Source organism: Ovis aries, chromosome 19 (genome assembly GCF_016772045.2).
Source record: "Ovis aries strain OAR_USU_Benz2616 breed Rambouillet chromosome 19, ARS-UI_Ramb_v3.0, whole genome shotgun sequence".
Classification (NCBI taxonomy): Eukaryota; Metazoa; Chordata; class Mammalia; order Artiodactyla; family Bovidae; genus Ovis; species Ovis aries.
The window spans coordinates 40,646,873-40,661,226 of NC_056072.1; the positions used below are offsets into that span (position 1 = coordinate 40,646,873).

Below are 14,354 nucleotides of genomic sequence, written 5' to 3' on the forward strand. Positions count from 1 at the left end.
AATAATGTAGAATCAGGGGCCATAAGATTCTTTATTTTCATTTTCAGAGCATTGGAGCAGGATTTTTATTTTTTCCCCGCCAGTCTTCTTTGGTGCACCACCCCCTTGGTTAATGTCCATTGCTGCAGTTCTGTTAATAAGGAGTTATCACATATTTCATTTGTTCATTTGAAAATCCAATGTTTATTGCAGTGCAGAGCGGCCACCTTATTGTAAGTACTTGCTTAGACAAATTAAATGATTCCATGTAGTAGCTCTGCAAAGTCTGATTTCCATGTGTGGAATCATGTTTATCATCACCCAATTTCAAAGGGACAAAATAGCACATTTACACTGGTAACTCTTTTATAACATTCCCTTTCTACATTATGTGTTTGTTTTGTTGTTAGAAACCAACCCAAATCCCTTCTTCCAGGATGACACACACAAAAGGATGGCAATATTTAAATATTAGGGCTGTGATGGGGTGAAGCAGTTGAGGCATGTCCAGCATTGACTTGGTGCCCTCTGCCCTCATGGGTGCATTATGTAGATACAGGGATTGCCAAATTTTCCTTTAAGAGTTTAGCTAACTGATTCTTGAAGAACTTAAGGTCTCTCAAGGAAGTGTACATAGAAAGCATTTTTCAACACAGTATCGGCCCAGGAGGAAGCACTGGATCTTCTGGGGCTTTCACTTCATGATTACTGAACTTTCCTGCAAGCTTTTTTTTTTTTTCCTCCACAGATTCTCCCTCCAGGAAAAGAAGGAACGTTCTTTGCAATTCTAACCTCTTTAAAGGATGACCTCCTCACCTCAAAGAGGGTCTTTCGGTATTACTGGTAGAAATGAATTATCTTAAAGCTAACTTTTATTTTAAAGCAAAAATCCCGTTTTGGAGGGGGGAGAATTTAATTTCAAACCCTAGAACATATAAGGTTAATGGCAAACTCACTTCAAGGAGAGAAATATAAAAAGCAAAATTGCTCAGTCGACTGAAGAACTAATCAAGCATATTGTTCCCTTGATTCTATAAAATTACAGCGAACCTTTTAGAAAGGTTGAAAAGATGTCCATGGTGTGCCCTCAGTTTACTTGGTCTGTAAATGCGTGTTCCCTCTTCCCAGAGGCGCTGGTGTGTGCTGAAGGGGGTCTCCTGGCTAAGGGCTGAGTGTCTTTCCAAATGACAGATGGTTCCCTCTACTGGCTGAACTTAAATTCAGTCCTCTGAGCTGAGCCAACCAGGGAGGAATCACCATCCTTCTCACTGATAACGAAACCAGTTTTGAGTTTCATCCTTAAAGAAACCACCCACCCGAGGCCAGTTTAAGTGCACGCAGGAGCTGGTGATGGACTTCTTCCTTCCTGTCTCCTTCTCCCCTCCCTCCTTTCTTCCTCCCTCCCTTTCTTCCTCCCTCCCTTTCCCTTTACTTCCTTTATTTTGAGAAAAATGTAAAGACACAGGCAAGCCCAAAAGGTAGTGTAATAAGCATCTGTATTTCTACTATCTAAAAAGGAGCATCTGTTTATGTTTAGTCAGATTTACTTCCAGTTTGTGTGTTTGTTTCTTTTCAAAGCAATCATTGATGAAACCAAATTCCCTGTTAAGTACCACATCTGGCTTTCCTTCCACTCTTTACTCTCTCAGCTGTCTACCAAAAGTTCCCGACCATAAATTTAGGATGTTTTTAACTAGTATATTGTTTATATTTTTTATGCACGCACACATATACCAACAACCAATATACACTATTTTGTTTGAATATTTAATGTTTAAATCTTTCCTTGTTGATTTTTTAACATCACAGTATTTACAAAACTAAGCTGCATTGATGCCGTAAAAATCAATTAATCAATTTTAACAGCTCCATAATATTCCATCCTATACATATAGTGCATTTTATTGACCTATTCCATTTCCAGTGCAACTTAGATCATTTCCAAAGTTTGCTGTACAAAAACAAAAACACTTCGGTATTATTTTAGTATGTGTCTTCTTGTGTCCCTGTTGCTTGAGTCCAGTATACCCTGTAGGAAGAATCAGTATACCATAGGATATTGTACTATTACTTTTGATAAATATAATGAAATTGCTCACCAGAAAGATATACCAATTCATGATTTGGCCAGAGGTAAACTAGAGTATTATGCTAATTTTTCCCTACATCTTACAACGCTGACTTTTGTCTACCTTTTCCCTGTTTACTATTCTAACAAAATTAAAATGGAATTCCGTTAATATAATATGCATTTTACTCTAGTGATTCTGAGCTTTTTGTTAATGTTCATTGTTCATTGAGATTTCTTCTTTGGACAACCATTTTTTCCTATATGTCTGTTCATCTTTTTTCTTCAGTTTAGTAGTTCCTTATATGTTTTGGTTACTTATTCTCTGTCTGTTTCATGTTCTTTGTTGTTCAGTTGCTAAGTCGTGTGCTACTCTTTGCAACCCTGTGAACTGTAGCACGCCAGGCTTTCCTGTCCTTCACTGTCTCCCAGAATTTGCCCAAACTCATGTCCATTGAGTCAGTGATACCATCCAAGCACCTAATCCTCTGTGGCCCTCTTCTCCTCCTGCCCTCAATCTTTCCCAGGTTCAGGGTCTTTTCCAGTGAGTTGACTCTTTGCATCAGGTGGCCAAATATTGGATCTTTAACTTCAGCATCAGTCCTTCCAATGAATATTCAGAGTTGATTCCCTTTAGGGTTAACTGATTTGATTTCCTTGCTGTCCAAGGGACTCTCAGGAGTCTTCTCTAGCATCACATTATGAAAGCACCAGTTCTTGGCACTCACTCTTCTTTATGGTCCCACTCTCAAATCTGTACACAACTACTAGAAAAACTATAGCTTTGACTATACGGACCTTTGTCAGCAAAATGATGTCTCTGCTTTTTAATACTCTGTCTAGGTTGGTCTTTACTTTTCTTCCAAGGAGCAAGCATCTTTTAATTTCGTTGCTGTAGTCACTGTCCGCAGTGATTTTGGAGCCCAGGAAAATAAAGTCTGTCACAGTTTCCACTTTTTCCCATCTATTTGCCATGAAGTGATGGGACTGGATGCCACGATCTTTGTTATTTGAACGCTGAATTTTAAGCTGGCCTTTTCACTCTTCTCTTTCACCTTCATCAAGAGGCTCTTTAGTTCCTCTTCACTTTCTGCCATTAAAATGGTATCATCTGCATATCTGAGGTTGTTGATATTTCTCCTGGCAGTCTTGATTCCAGCTTGTGCTTCATCCAGCCCAGTGTTTCTCATGATGTACTCTGCATATAAGTTAAATAAGCAAGGTGACAATATACAGCCTTCATATACTCCTTTTCCAATTTTGAACCAGTCTGCTGTTCCATGTTCCAAGAACAGTTCTAAGTGTTGCTTCTTGACCTGCATACAGGTCCCTAACATGTGCCAGGAAATTGTGCTTGGTGTTTTATCCAAATTATAAAAATATATTCTCTTTATAAATATACCCTTCATATATATATTATTATGCCCATTTGACAGAAGTGAAAAGTGAGGCTCAATGGAGTTCAGCAGCTATATAAGACACAGAGATAGTGAAATGCATTACTAGAATTCAAACTTAGGCTAGAAGGACCACAAACCCTTGTTCTTTCTGTTGTCAGATTCCTTTTGATTCTCATGGACACTAGGGTTTCAAAAGAAAGTAGGTAAACTGATCTGCAAAGTACCCTTCAGACTGGCCAGATGATTTGGCATAGACCACCACAAAACCTGAGAGGTACTCTTGCTGACAGGTTGGCAGGTTGGCTTCATCTTTCTGAAAAATGGAAAACCCCAGTGGCAGTACTGGCTGACTATGAAGAGGGTCAAATAACAATGCAGCTAGAACAGCCCAGGACTGACTAGACGTGGAAGATGGAAGTTCAGAGCACCATTCTGCCTCTTCCTTTATGTGATCTTGTAGGGGTCAGTGCAGACCAATGACAATACTTAGACATTACATGTGTGCCCGTATTCTACCCTTCCAACAGTACCAGTGCAGTCCTGTTTGCTCAGTATTCATGCTGAATGTCCCTAATGAAGCTGTACCTATAAGTCATCTGGATCACTGCAGAAATGATCATCTGAATTTCTCTTTTCTGATGTAGGTATTCCAGGACTGCCAACCTGTCGACAGCCTCTGCAAAAACTCTGCGCACCCTTCTGTTGAGCACTCTGAGGAAGTAACAGTCTTCAGACAGGTAGTGTTTACTTAATTTCAGATTTTTTTTCATAGAATTAGGCATACCTGACTTACTATGGACATCTGTATCATAGCAGTAAGATTCCTGTGTACACATAAAATAGAACTCTTAAAATGGTAGAATTTCAGGGCTCGATTTCCTTAGAGAATTTACCCTCTCCTGACTTCTATTTGTAGCTGCCATTTAAAACTCAGGGTATAAATATTATGTCAGTTAAATAAGGAATGATGACTTTACTTTTTAAAGAAAGCATTACCTTCCCTTTTATGAAATGTAGTATAACTGTTACCTGATTGACATCTATTATATTATTCTCCCCCCACCAGACAGTTACACATATTTAATAATTTTTATGTCTAAAAAGTAAGGTTAAACAGTTACATAGTCGAGTTGTTAGGCTTTGCATGGTTTTGAGAATGATCCTGGAGATGAGATGGCATTAGTAGTGGCAGGAGGTCACATCTGACGTGAAATGTACCTCCTAAAATGGCAAGGGATTGTTCTTGGTCAGAGGAAGTTCTAGTGGCATTTGCTGGGACAGTGAAGAATATATCTTATAAAAAAGACTTGAGGATAGGACAAAGTAATTACTCATCTTTGTATGTATTTGAATGATTTTACTGGATACATTTAATATGCATTTTAAAAATAGCAATAAAGGACTGGAAATATGTGAATATGGGCAATACTTCCCCGGCGTGATATCAGTGGACAGTGTTCATTTAAACCGTTCCTGGAACTCACATGTGCATACCCCTCTCCTCTTCTCTCACTCCTTCTCATCTTTATTCCACTCACAGTGTCTCCCCATTCCAGAGTCTCAGCTAACAATTTAGCATGTGTAATAAATATAAATATTGAACAGCCCCATGTGTCAGAACACAAACATTTATTATGCTTTCAGCCACGACCCAGTCTCCTGTTTCCATTTTACATTGTCTGCCTTCTATTCTCTCGTATTCCACAGTTGTTTAAAACTCATAGATTTATGCAAAGTTTACAGAATCGAGCAAGACTGTCCCTCGAATGTGTAGGGCTGTGACACATTGCTGTGTTTTCTAGAAATACTCACCAAATGCAGATTATGGAAGGATGAGTCAGGCATCCTCTCTTCTTGATGGCCCTGACTTCTTTCTGGTGAATCACCTTCCTGTCTAGAGGGTTTTTCTGGAAGATGTAGAAGGCTTAAAGATGGTAAATGAAATGAGCTGAAATGGAACCCTGGTGGGAGTTTTGCGCAGAATTGTTTGATCCTTGTGTTATGGTTCTGGTTAGTGTTTTTGAGCCCTGAAGCAAAGCTCTTTTTAACATGAAAGCTGTCAATATGAAATATATAGATCTAAAAGAGGAGTATTTTAATATTAATTATTAGCAGAAGGAGGAATTGCAGACTATAACTTTGACTTTTAGCATCTCCACCTAGTTCTCTTTGCTTGGAAAGACTTCCCTTTTCTCTCTTCATAGTAAAAGGCACGTGCTTCATGATTCTGAAGACCTATACTTCACTGTTTCTTTTCTTTAAAGAGACTGACAGGTTTCTGCCATTTGCTGTGTGATCTCGGTTAACTCATTTAACCTCTCTGAACTCTGGTATCTTCCTCCACAATATGGGGCTAATTATAGGAACTACCTCACAGACTGCTTATAAAGGATTAAATGGCAATTATTGTAAAGTGATAAGCAAGATGCTTGGCATACAGAAGCTCTTAAGAGATGGTAACGACGAATATAAGAAGGAAATGTGCACTTACTGATTCTGTAACACTGTTTAAGGATATTATTTTAATATTCTGTTTCTCATAGGATATTACCTATTGCAGTTTTCAATGAGGCAAGATATAGATATCTGAGATCAAAAAACTAAGGTAAAATAAATAACGTGGCAAAGTACCATGTAGATTATCTCCGGTAGTCATGAACCCGTATAAGCCTCATTGCTTTGAGATTAAATGCTGCCAGTGTTACAGCCAGATCTGATTGATGTTTTATCATTTTATCATTTAACTTTGTGCTGTACTTTCATTCCACATCTTCTCATGTACTTGGCAGGATGATCAAGGAAGCTCTGACTTATGTTTCTACCTAAAACCAAAACCAAACATCACTAGGCGAGGTAATGAATGAAGGTTAAATATTTTGAGAAGAGGAACTGGGAGATGCAAAAGAGTATTTCCTAAATGTTTTTCACTTGTTTCCACTTCTAGTATAGCTAAGTATGTGCTGTTGAACCTGGTATTTTCACATATAGAAACTGTAAAGTACGGGAGAAGAATTACCTGACAACCCTAGAGAGTGAAAATAAGTAGGGACTGAAAGGGACTTCAGATTCAAAACTTAGGCTCAGTGCAGAGTGATTTCCCCATTTTATGGCTTTTTCGACTGAGGGTATGCATGGTGAGGTTAATGTCACTTCGGGTGACTAACTCCAGTAGAAAAATCACAGTCTTTTTGGTTTGAAGACCCTAGGAACAGGGTTCAGTGCAACAACAGCCCCTGCAAAATGAAGCTAGAATACTGTTTTTAAATTGGTAATTTTATTTGTTTTTGGCTGTGCTGGGTCTTTGTTGTTGCAGACTTTCTCAGTTGCATCAAGCGGGGGCCACTCTTTGTTGCAGTGTAGGAGCTTCCCATGGAGGTGGCTGCTCTTGTTGTAGAGCACAGGCTCTAGGACACATGAGCTTCAGTAGCTTCAACACATGAGCCCAGCATTTCAGCTCCCAGGCTCTAGAGCACGCTCAGTAGTTGAGGGTCGTGTGCTTAGTTCCTCTGTGGCATGTGGGATCTTCCTGAACCAGAGATCGAACCTGTGTCTCCTGTATTGGCAGGTGGATTCTTTCCCACTGAGCCACCAGGGAAGCCCTTAAGCTAGAATTCTGGAAAGCAGAAAGGCGGATGGGGAAGCTCCCGATTCAGTGGATAAATACAACCCAAAGTTCTGACTGACTCCTGAATCATGGATGTGTGGAGCAGATACAAGCTGGCACCACTGAAGATGAAAGAACTGAACTGAAGTTTGAGCTGCCACCCAAGAGATAGTTTTCACCTTGTGTATAATCAAGTTAATTGCTTGCTAAAACAAATAAATCAGTACTCTTCACAGAATTCTAACAGATTTTAGAGTCTTTGCTTCAAAATATTTGCATCATACATTTACATAATACAATCCCAAATTACATAAGATATGAAGAACCAAGAAAATGTGACCCCTTCTGAAGAGAAAAGTCTAATTCCAGGATGACCCAAAGGTGGGAATTAGCAAAGATTTTAAAACAGCTTTTATAACCGTACTCAAGGAGGCTAGAAAGATACACTCACAATGAGTAAAAAATGTAGTAAATGGAAACTACAAAAAAAGAAACAAATTGAGATTCCAGAACTGAAAATATAGTATTTGAAATAAAAATTCACTGAGTTTACATCCATTGGAAATAATAGAAGGTGTCAGTGAACCTAAAGATAGAACAGAAGCCAATTTCATTCTTAAGAACAGAAAAAAAAGCGTTTTTTAATTTTTTAACTGTCGGCCATACTCCACTGTATGTGGGAACTTAGTTCCCTGACTAGGGATAAAACCCACATCCCCCTGCGCTAGAAGGTGGAGTTTTAACCACTGGACCATTGGGTAAGTCCAAGAAGAAAAATTTAAAAAACTAAACAATAACGAATAGAGCCTCAGAGATCTATGTAACATAAGTAAAAATGTCTAATGTATATGTAATTGGAGTCTCAGAAGAAGACAAGAAAGAGAATGACAGGGAAAGGAAAATATTTGAAGAAATAATGGCCAATTTTTTTTTAAATTTGATGAAATGCATACATTTACAGATCCAGAAACTCAGGGAACTTCAAACAGGATTAATTTAAAGAAAACTGTACCTATGCACATCATATTCTAACTGTTGGACACCAACAGTAAAGAGAAAATTTTGATAGTGGTCACAGAAAATGACAGGTTACCTTCCAAGACACTGTACTTTAAATCAGCACTGCCTTCTTATCAGTAACTATAGAGTCTAGGAAAAGTAAAATGATATTTTTAAAGTACAGAGAAGGAAAAAGAAAAATCCTGTTAACCCAGAAATCTATGTATAGTGAAAATATCCTTTGAGAATGAAGGCAAATTAAAGACATTTTCAGATAAAAGTAAGCTAAGAGAATTCATTGCCAGCAGACCTACAACACAAGAAATGCTAAAGGAAGTTATTCAAGCTGAAGTGAGATAACACCAGATGGAATCTTAAATCTTCAAGAATGAATCAAGAATGTCAGAAATTGTAAATATGAAAGAGTATTTTCATCTCAGTATCTTTAAAATACACAGAAAATTTAAAACCCAAATCATAACACTGCCTTGTGATACTTATAATGTGCTATGTGTAGATATCATTTGTAAGACAATTATAGCATAAATAATGAGGGGGGTGCATAGCAAATGGACTTATATAATTGTATAGTTTTCAAATTTGTATGGGGAGGTAATGAAATGAACTCTTAAGTAGACTGTGAAAGGTCAAAAATGTATATTTTAATGCTTAGAACAATAACTGAAAATACAATAGATAAAGTAGAATCCTAAGCGCTTTAAAAATGATCCCAAAAGAATGCAGGAAAGATTGAACAGAGAACAAAAAACAGAAGAGGCAAAAGGAAACCAAGCAATGAAATTGTAGCTCTAAGTGCAACCATATCATGTTAATCATATTTATTTATATTGAATGATGTTATTGTTCCATTGCTCAGTTGTGTCAGACTCTTTGTGACACCATTGACTGCAGCATGCCAGGCTTCATATTAAATGTTAATGTTGTGGGCTTTTAGAACTCAAATAAAGACCCTTTCATGTTGGGTGAAACTATTCTTGGTAGATTGGACCTACGCTGGTCTTTGGAGAGAGATCAAGCCGTGAGCCTTTGATGTGGGAGCACTGACTCCAAGACCCTAGACAAGGAGAACTAAACCTAGGGAATATCAAATAGTGAGAACTCACACAAAGGAAACCACTTGAATACAAGACCTGGCGTCACCCAACCACAAGCAGCACCCTGTGCATGACAACCTCATTTAAACAACAAACAAAACAAAAATATAAACCCAATCATCAGCAGACAGGATTACCACCTCTCTCAGCCTTGCCCATCAGAGGAAAAACAAACAAAGAAAAACACAACACAAATCTCACCCTATAGGAAGCTTACACAAACCACTGGACCAACCTTCAGTTCAGTTCAGTTCAGTTCAGTTGCTCAGTCGTGTCTGACTCTTTGCAACCCCATGAATCGCAGCATGCCAGGCCTCCCTGTCCATCACCAACTCCCGGAGTTCACTCAGACTCATGTCCATCAAGTCAGTGATGCCATCCAGCCATGTCATCCTCTGTCGTCCCCTTCTCCTCCTGCCCCCAATCCCTCCCAGCATCAGAGTCTTTTCCAATGAGTCAACTCTTTGCATGAGGTGGCCAAAGTACTGGAGTTTCAGCTTTAGCATCATTGGAGGGCAGAAACGAAAAGGAAGAAAGAATTCAACCTTGAAGCCTGGGAAAAGGAGACCTCAAACACAGTAAGTTAAAAAAAATAATGAAAAGGCAGATAAATACTACATAAATGAAGGAACAAACTAGAAACATAGAAGTCCAAAAAAATGAAGAGGAGACAGGCAAACTACCTGAAAAAGAATTCAGAATAATGATAGTAAAGATGATCAAAATTCTTGAAAACAAAATGGAGAAAATGCAATAATCAATTAACAAAGACCTAGAAGAACTGAAGAATAAACATACAGAATCAAACAATACAACTACTGAAATTAAAAATACTCTATAAGGAATCAATAGCAGAATACTGAAGGAGAAGAATAAATCAGTGAGCTGAAAGATAAAATGGTGAAAATAACATCTGAAGAGCAGAATAAAGTAAAAAGAATGAAAAGAACTGAGGACAGTCTTGGAGACCTCTGGGACAATATCAAACGCACCAACATTCGAATTATCTGGGTCCCAGAAGAAGAAGAAAAAAAGAAAGGTATGAGAAAATTTTTGAAGAAATCATAGTTGAAAATTTCCCCAACATGCTAAAGGAAATAATCACTCAAGTCCAAGAGTCACAAAGAGTCCCATACAGGATAAACCCAAGGAGAAACACGCCAAGACACATACTAATCAAATGACTAAATACAAAGAAAGAATATTAAAAGCAGCAAGGGAGAAACAACGAGTAAAACACAAGGGAAACCCCATATGCTTAACAGCTCATCTTTCAGCAGAAACTCTGCAGGCCAGAAGGGAATAGCAGGATATATTTAAAGTACTGAAAGGGAAAAATCTACAACCAAGATTACTGCACCCAGCAAGGATCTCATTCAAAACTGATAGAGAAATAAAAATCTTTTCAGACAAGCAAAAGTTAAGAGAATTCAGTATCGCCAAAGCAGCTTTACAACACATGGTAAAGGTACTTATTCAGTCAAGAAATACTTGAGAAGAAAAAAGATCCACAATTAAGAGAATGGTAATAGGAACATATATATCAATACTTACTTTAAATGAAAATGGATTGAATGCTCCAACCAAAAGACACAGACTGGCTGAATGGATACAAAAATAAGACCCATATATATGCTGTCTGCAGGAAACCCACTTCAGACCTAAAGACACATGTAGACTGAAAGTGAGAGGATGGAAAAATATATTCCATGCAAATGGGAAGCAAAAGAAAGCTTGAGTAGCAATCCTCACATCAGACAAAATAGACCTTAAAATAAAGAAGATACAAGAGATAAGGAAGGACACTACATAATGATCAAGGGATCAATCCAAGAAGAAGACGGAACAATTATAAATATCTATGCATCCAACCTAGGAGCACCTCAATACATAAGACAAATGATAACAGACATAAAAGGAGAAATCGACCGTAACACAATGATAGTAGGAGACTTTAACACCCCACTCACACCAATGGACAGATCATCAAAACAGAAAAATGATAAGGAAACACAAGTCTTAAATGATACATTAGATGAGATGGATCTCATTGATATCATGAGGACATTCCATCCAAATGCAGAAGAATACACCTTCTTCTCAAGTACACATGGAACATTCTCCAGGATAGACCACATCTTGGGTCACAAATCAAATCTCAGTAAATTTAATAAAATTGAAATCATATCAAGCATCTTCTCTGACCACAATGCTATGAAACTAGATTTCAATTATAGGAAAAAAAAAAAAACTGTAAGTAACACAAACACATGGAGATTAAACAACACATTTCCAAATAACTAACAGGTTATTGAAGAAATCAAAAGGGAAATAAAAAAATTTCTAGAAACAAATGACAATGAAAACATGACAACTCAAAACTTATGGGATTCAGCAAAAACAGTTCTAAGAGGGAAGTTTGTAGCCATACAATCCTACCTCAAGAAAGAAGAAAAACATCCACTAGACAACCTAACTTTATACCTAAAACAATTGGGAAAAGAAGAAGAAAAAACCCCCCCAGATTAGTAAAAGGAAAGAAATCATAAAGATCCCAGCAAAAATAAATGAAAAAGAAATGAAAGAAACAGTAGTAAAGATTAATAAAACTAAAAGCTGGTTCTTTGAAAAGACAAAGTTGACAAGCCTTTAGCCAAATTCATCAAGAAAAAAGTGAGAAGAATTAAATCAACAAAATTAGAAATGAAAAAGGAGAGGTTACAACAGACAATGCAGAAATACAAAGGATTATGAGATAATGAGCAACCAGACGGCAATAAAATGGATAACCTGGAAGAAATGGACAGATTCTTAGAAAAGTTCAATCTTCCAAGACTGAACTAAGAAGAAATAGAAATTATGAACAACCCAGTTACAAGCACTGAAATTGAAGCTTTGATCAAAAGTCTCTCAAAAAACAAAAGCCCAGGACCAGATGGCTTCACAGGAGAATTTTATCAAACATTTCATAAAGAGCCAATGCCTATCCTTCTAAACCTCTTTCAAAAAATTGCAGAGGAAGGAACACTTCCAAACTCATTCTACAAGGCCACCATCACCCTGATACCAAAACCAGACAAAGACAACACACAAAAAAGAAACTACAGGCCAACATCACTGATGAATATAGATGCGGAAATCCACAACAAAATTTTAGCAAACAGAATTCAGCAACACATCAAAAAGCTCATACACCATGATCAAGCTGGGTTTATTCCAGGAATGCAAGGATTCTTCAATATACACAAATCAATCAATGTGATACACCATATTAACAAATTGAAAGATAAAAACTGTATGATAATCTAAATAGATACAGAAAAAGCCTGTGACAAAATTCAGCACCTGTTTATGATTAAAACTTAAAAAAAAAAAGGGCACCTAAGGAACCTACCTCAACATAGTAAAGGCCATACATGATAAGCCTACAGCAAGCATTATACTCAATGGTGAAAAGCTGAAAGCATTCCTCCTAGGATCAGGAGCAAGACAAGGGTGTCTACTTTCACCACTGTTATTCAGCATAGTTCTGAAAGTCCTCAGTTCAGTTCAGTCTCTCAGTCGTGTCTGACTCTTTGCCACCCCATGAATTGCAGCACGCCAGGCTTCCCTGTCCATCACCAACTCCCGGAGTTCACTCAGACTCACGTCCATTGAGTCAGTGATGCCATCCAGCCTAGCTACAGCAATCAGAGAAGACAAAAAGTAAATAAATAAAAGGAATCCAGACTAGAAAAGAAGAAAGCTCTCACTGTTTGCAGATGACATGATACTGTAAATAGAAAAGCCTAAAGATAGTATAAGAAAATTACTAGAGCTAATCAGTGAAGTTAGTAAAGTTGCAGGATACAGAATCAATACCCCGAAATCACTTGCATTTCTATATACCAACAATGAAAAATCAGAAAGAGAAATTAAGGAATCAATCCCATTCACCATTGCAAGAAAAAGAATTAAATACCTAAGAATAAACTTACCTAAGGAGACAAAAGAACTTTACACAGAAAATTATAAGACACTAATGAAAGAAATCAAAGATGACATACACAGATGGAGAGGTATTCCATGTTCCTGGGTAGGAAGAATCAATACTGTGAAAATGACTGTACTACCAAACGCAGTCTACAGATTCAATGTGACCCCTATCAAATTACCAATAGCATTTTTTTTTTTATAGAACTAGAACAAAAAATTTCACAATTCATATAGAAACACAAAAGACCCTGAATAGCCAAAGCAGTCTTGAGAAAGAAGAATAGAGCTGGAGGAATCAACCTTCCTGACTTCAGATTGTACTACAAAGCTACAGTCATCAAGACAGTATGGTACTGGCACAAAAACAGAAATATAGACCAATGGAACAAGATAGAAAGCCCAGAAGTAAACCCATGCACCTATGGGTACCTTATTTTTGACAAAGGAGGCAAGAATATACAATGGGGCAAAGACAGACTCTTCAATAAATGGTTCTGGGTAAACTGGATAGCTACATGTGAAAGAATGAAATTAGAACACTTTCTAATACCAAACACAAAGATAAACTCAAAATGGATTAAAGACCTAAATGTAAGACCAAAAACTATAAAACTCTTGGAGGAAAACATAGGCAGAATACTCGATGACATAAATCAAAACAAGATTCTCTATGACCCACCTTCTAGAGTAGCGGAAATAAAAACAAAAATAAACAAGTGGCACCTGATTAAACTTAACAGCTTTTGCACAGCAAAGGAAACTATAAGCAAGGTGAAAAGACAACGTGCACAATGAGAGAAAATAGTAGTGAATGAAATAACTGAGAAAGGATTAACTTCCAAAATATACAAGCAGCTCATACAACTCAGTGCCAGAAAAACAAACAACCCAATCAAAAAGTGGGGAAAATACCTAAACAGACATTTCTCCAAAGAAGGTATATAGATGGCTAACAAACACATGAAAATATGCTCAACATTGCTCATTATTAGAGAAATGCAAATCAAAACTACGAGATATCACCTCACACCCGTCAGAATGGCCATCATGTATGGAAAGAGTAACATGGAATCTTACATTACCATCTGTAAAATAGATAGCCAATGGGAATTTGATGTGTGGCTCAGGAAGCTCAAATAGAGGCTCTATATTAATCTGAGGAGTGGGATGGGATGGGAGATGGGAGGGAGAGTCAAAAGGGAGTGGATATATGT

The 14,354-nt window shown here is 37.5% G+C and overlaps 1 protein-coding gene across 7 annotated transcripts in view; it reads left to right on the forward strand.

Moving 5' to 3' along the window:
- Positions 1-14,354, forward strand: part of FHIT (fragile histidine triad diadenosine triphosphatase) — a 1,568,898-nt gene that overhangs the window by 441,915 nt on the left and 1,112,629 nt on the right. For all 7 annotated transcript variants that reach the window (XM_060402023.1, XM_042235723.1, XM_060402025.1 and 4 more), the window contains one exon: positions 4,092-4,184. The gene's annotated coding sequence lies outside the window, so the exon portion shown is untranslated. The remainder of the gene's footprint in view (positions 1-4,091; positions 4,185-14,354) is intronic.